Consider the following 6210-nt stretch of genomic DNA (forward strand, 5'->3'; position numbering starts at 1 on the left):
CTTTTATTTCTGTTTGAAGGCACAGTCTAACTCCAGGCTGAAGGGCCCAACATCATCTCAAATTATCTGCACAAAATGTCAGCACATTTTTTTTTTCAATTTCTAAAAGATCTAATTTTAAAATGACTCATTGTATATGTAGACTTAGAATGTGGAAATATGTGTTAGTGTTTACCCCGAGCTTTACTGCCCCCTGTAGGTGTTTCACCATTAAGCCAACCTAACTAACATATCTATCTATCTATCTATCTATCTATCTATCTATCTATCTATCTATCTATCTATCTATCTATCTATCTATCTATCTATCTATCTATCTATCTATCTATCTATCTATCTATCTATCTATCTATCTATCTCTCTCTCTCTCTCTCTCTCTCTCTCTCTCTCTCTCTCTCTCTATCTATCTATCTATCTCGATACTATTATTTAACTCTTCCCACACAGTAAGCAGTTTTAGCCCAGATCAGGCCCAAATCTGGCTCAAGTGAAATCCATGCGGGCCAGATGTGGGCCGCATCTGGGCCGAAACTGCTTGCTGTCTGGTTTGTACCATGGTGGAAATCCTTTACCTGTTTTGGTGATTTTGATCGAAAATGACCTGGCTTTTAAAATTGTTTGTAAATCCCTCATTACACTATACAATCACCAAAAATCAGACTGAATCTGTTTTATCAACTTGTTTTCTTTTAATGAAACAAAAAAAAAAAATGAAAGGTTTTGTATTTTTTTTTTTTAAATGATTGTTCAGAGGCCTCATTGATCTGAATATATGCACCTCATATTGTGATTGAAAAAACAAACAAACAAACGTTACTTGTGGATCAATGTTGATCAGTTTGCCAATGTTTAATGTTTACTTATTATTATAAAAAAAAATAAAAAATAATGAAGACAAGTACAAAATTCTGTTTTTATTTATGAAAAATGTGTTGTATGTGTTGTAGTCCAACGTTCATTGTTTCAGTGATTAAATGCTAAATGGTTCATCTAGCTGTCATAAACTGTCAAGCACATTTATGTTTTTTACACATTATTAGTAGACTTTTTGTAAATGTGAATCTTGACTAATGAAGAGAATGTAGACCAACCAATGATAAACCATTTCTCTGAAATAGCTCTAAGGTTCATCACATGAATCTTTATTTGGAAAGTTTACACTGTATAGACAGAGGACAACACAAGAGTTAGAAATTCTGAAAATGGACTTATTTTTTAATTTTCTTTTTTTTTTTGCCCATAATCCTTTTTTCTTTTCTGTATCTCAATGACATTTTTTATTTTTTATTTTGGTCAGACCAAGAGTCTAACTGGGAATTCTATCCAGTCTCTTTCAATCAATATCCCACAACCAGTAATGTGTAAATTTGTACTTTTGAAATGGATCTTGTTTGTGAACAATAACACAAGGACTTTTTATTCTGAAGGCACTGATATGTTCATTGACAGAAATACTTGCATTTGAGAGATGAACTAAAGATTTTGAGGAAGTTGCAGGCTTTTGCAGGTAATCCATTGTGTGGTGCTGTTTGTAACAATTGTTTTAAGAAATGCAAATACTTTTTTGCCAATATTAAGGATGATTTGAGAAATGCCCCGAAGTGACTGAGAAAAACTGTACATTATATATATATATATATATATATATATATATATATATATATATATATATATATATATATATATATATATATATATATATATTACATTCATATTTTTTTATAGTTTGTGTAAAATTTACAAACATTTTGAAAATGTTTTTGCAAATATGTTTTAATATATGTATAAGAGCAATAACCTCAGTTAAGGATTTTGTAATTTAAATATGTGTAAAAAACTTTCTTGATGTCAGAAAATGTTACTGCATGTAAAATATGTTATATATATATATATATATATATATATATATATATATATATATATATATATATATATATATATATATATATATATATATATATATATATATATATATATATATATATATATATATATATATATATATATATATATTACAAAAGATATAAACTAGACTAGGAAATGGTATACAGTGTGGTTGGTTTAAAAAAAGACTAGCATAAAACTAACATGGTGGGTTTACAAACATCTGTCAAACATTGTAGTGTGTTAATGTTTTGGAAAGGCAACAATGTCCTGGAAAGCTGTACCTTCATGGGCCATTTATTTAAACAAATAGCATCCAGGTGGATCAATATTTTTATTTTGTATTTCTTAATTTTTTTTAATTTTGTAATTCACTTTCAAATGTCAGAACATTGTTTTTGTATCATAAAACTATTCTTACAAAGTTTTTTACTTTTTCTTTTTTTCTTCACATAGACCTATAACAACCCACATCTGTTATAGCACACACTCAGTTTTCTCTTTTAGCATGTCATATTTCAGCATTTGTGTAATTTGGCAGAAGGTTAGCATGCAGAAATTTCTGTGCAGAGTTTGTAATGCTCTTTTATTGTGGCGCTCCAAGGTGTTCCATTTCCTCCTGAAATTCATTCATTTGGCCTCGGCTTGCCCTCTTGGCTTTTGGTTCTGTCTCCCACGGTATAGCTGACACCTCACCATGTTTACATGCCTGGCATCGCCTTGCAACCCGCCGCCAGGGACGCCACACACACAGTCACAGGACGCGGTGTCAGGTGTGCCGAGGCTCTCTAAGGTGTTCCTGTGAACGAAAAGCTTTACCTGTCGACATCCTTAAAAACTCCTGCTCAGGTAGGAGAAGACAGTCTCCATGTTTGTCACATATCATGAGCAGAAAAATATCTAATGGCAAACAGGATGGTATTGCTAGTGACATATGAATTACAGCCAGGAATGAAAGCAGAAACAAAGTTATATTAAAGTTATTTCAAAGTTTACATTACTGCTGCATAATACATCTGATACAGTTATTTGAATGAAATATTCAGGAAAAACATAAGCTGTTTACTCGTGTTAGGATTGCAGCTAACTTTTGAATTGAGTTTTTGTAGATATACAGTAAATCAAGGATAGAAAGCAAAAGAATATTCCTATGCAGTTAATCTTTATTTATTTCTTATTATAATAGGACATCATATATCATCTGCATGAAAAATAAATCAGCAGAAAGTAGATTTAAGGAAAGAAATCTGGTAAAAAATAGTCAAAACGCATTGATTTTATTCTCTACACCATACAGGAAAACCATTATCACTAATGCTACAGGTTGTGTTGTATGTGTTTTGACATTATCAACAACACTGACCTAAACATGAGTGTATTAGATTGCAATGCCTTGGTACTTATATATATCCTGGTACTGAATGGTTATCATATTCATGTACCATGGCATTAAAACGGTATAGGAAGTCATTTCAAGAATATCATTGCATTTTCTTCATGCAAGTGAATAAAAAAGTATTTTTCAGGTCATGCTGTATTTTTATTGCAAACTTTTTGTAAAGGACATAAAAATAGTTTGTGTTTATATAGCAGATACTTTTTTTGTTTTGTTCATTTGAACATATTGAGGTACCTTTAAACTTTTGATAGTGAACGGTATATTGTGTACACTGAGGTTCATCCTTTATATTTGTGTAGTATCTAAACACTGTTCTCTAAAATGAATCATGTCAATTTAGCACCGTGACTATAGTGTCAAAACAGGTTATAACAACAGGTAGAGGCTTTCAGCAGCATTCTTTAAAAAGCACCAAAGTCGGCATCACCATCTATGTTAGAATTACGCGAGAAACATATCCATCTCAGACCGAATCATTTTCAGTGTGATTTTATATATATATGCAAAATTAAGCATCCGAAACACTTCAGGACTCTATTCTCTATACACATTCTATGATATTATTATAGCATCTGACATCGTTCCATGCTCTGAGCACCTGTGCTTGGATCCAGTGATGCAGTAGAGTGGAGTTTCCCCCAGGCTGTCTTTGTCTTTCCCAGTCTGTGGACTCTCACGAAGCCATGAGCCACAGGGCTACATGCCTGAGCCCTCTTCCTGTGGCTCGCCGTCAGGCCTCTGAGAGGTGCGCGAAGAGAAAAGGAAGTTCAGAGAAGCCCCACCAAAGATGGATCGTGTTAAATCCCACTTTACATGTTAGCAATTGAGACATGTGAGCATGCAATGGAAATACCGTACTCTCCTTCTTCCAGGAAACTATTGTAGTGATTACATATATATCAATCAAGTGCATATTATTAGAATATTACAGTAAAATATCACACATTGTGCACACAGCAATAATATCCTTACTAAGCATTTAGTCTTGTTACCCCAAAACATCCTAATAGTTTGATACATTTGAAGACTTCTTTTTTTACCAAATGGGTCTGACGAATAAACATAATTCACTGTGTCTTGCGTGACGGATTGGGGGTCTCACCGTGTGCACCCCTGCTTGTGATCCACCATTAAAGAACATCTTAGAGTTGTCCTGCTCCTGATAAAAATTAAAGAAATAAATACATAGATCAGCAGTTTCACATGGTGCTTTTCGGTTCCATATGCAACACAAATGATCTTGGATTATATATCAGATGCATCTGTGAGTAAAACAGGGTCCAGGCCCTTAAAATTGTTTCACTAAACCCCCTTTATTAAAAGGCTTATATATAAAGTGGTGTTAAATACTGACGAGATAGCTGCGGTGGGCTTTTGGACATCTGTAATCAACTCACGTAATCTGAGGTGGCCTCGAGTAGTTCTTCTGCCTCGCTGTCTTCAGAGCTGCAGCCTCCTTGTTGACATCTCACTGCCCGCCTCTCTCGCCCAGACCTCAGAAAGTCCTCTGCAGAAGACTTCCGGAGAAGTGCTGAAGAAAGTAAATAAGAAAATAATCCGTTTCTCATAGGGAACCTTCTACAATATAAGTTGGGGCGGGACAATACATATGGAGTTTGATTGCAATTGTAATGATCTATTAAAAAAATATTTTTCACTGATTATTCTACTGATAATAAAAAAGCTAACTGTATATGTCTTCTTTTCCTTAGAACTATTAACCATACTTTATTTAAAAACTGTGTTAATAACAATTATTGAAATCAACAGATTAAATGGTATAGATTAAAATTTAATCCAATATAAATAATGCATATAAACTAATATACATTGATATTAATAAGCACAAGCTTCTCATACCTGCTTCACAGATGTAGGTCACAAACGCCAGGGCGAGCAGCGTTAGTATCATCTGTCTGTGTGGCCCCATGTCTGATCTCAGCTCGGAGCTCAGACTCCTGCTGCTTTGTACCTGACCTGAGAATCAAGCCCCTCCCACAGCAGCATCTACTGCTGCAGCAGTCTATCAGAGGGGCGTGGCCTTCAGCATCTGCCCCCAACAGATCCAACTGGACCAAAACAGGAATGTAGATTTACATAAACCGAAGCACAGTTGAGCCAACACTGGGCACACTGTGCATCTTAAGATGCTATCAGAAACTATGAAATGTAAACACTGGTTTCAGGCCAAGCCAGCGAGAGACAAACGGCAGGTTTTATCTAAAGGTGTGTCACTGAATGTTATGCTGCTTACAATCTTTAAGTGCACTTGTTAGTTGGTACATAAATATTATACATCATATTTACTTACAAGTTTACATTGGTTTCTGTCTAGGCTTGTTTATACTGGTTTTATGATTGATTCAACACTTTATATGGTAGTCTATACAGCTAGTTGTCAAAAGAGGAAATTGTCGTGGGGGCTATATTTCAGCAAAGCTCAAATAATCTTTTAATTAAAATAATAATTATAGCCACAGAGTTATGAGGTATGTTATTTTGTGTGTTTTAGATGTTATATTTTTATTCATTTATTCATGTATTATTTCCACTGGCTAGTGTGATCATTTTGTATGGCATCTTTCATATTTTCATATATTTATGGTTTTGTTGTGTTTCATACCAGTTTGATTGCCTGTATTTTGTTTAAATCCTGTAATGAGCAGTTTAATGGTCCATTTTGGTCCATTACTCTAATGCATATAGTGTGACAACATATATATATGCATTGCTATATATCTAAAAAAAAAAAAAAAAAAACACTTCATCATTTTTCTTGGGCAATATATATATATATATATATATATATATATATATATATATATATATATATTTTTTTTTTTTTTTTTATTTTTTTTTTTTTTTATTAAGTAGCCTTACGCCATTGTTCAAAATACAAAAATAATACTATGCCAGTAAGACCTAGT

The sequence above is a fragment of the Carassius gibelio genome, chromosome B11 (assembly GCF_023724105.1).
Source record: "Carassius gibelio isolate Cgi1373 ecotype wild population from Czech Republic chromosome B11, carGib1.2-hapl.c, whole genome shotgun sequence".
Taxonomy (NCBI): domain Eukaryota; kingdom Metazoa; phylum Chordata; class Actinopteri; order Cypriniformes; family Cyprinidae; genus Carassius; species Carassius gibelio.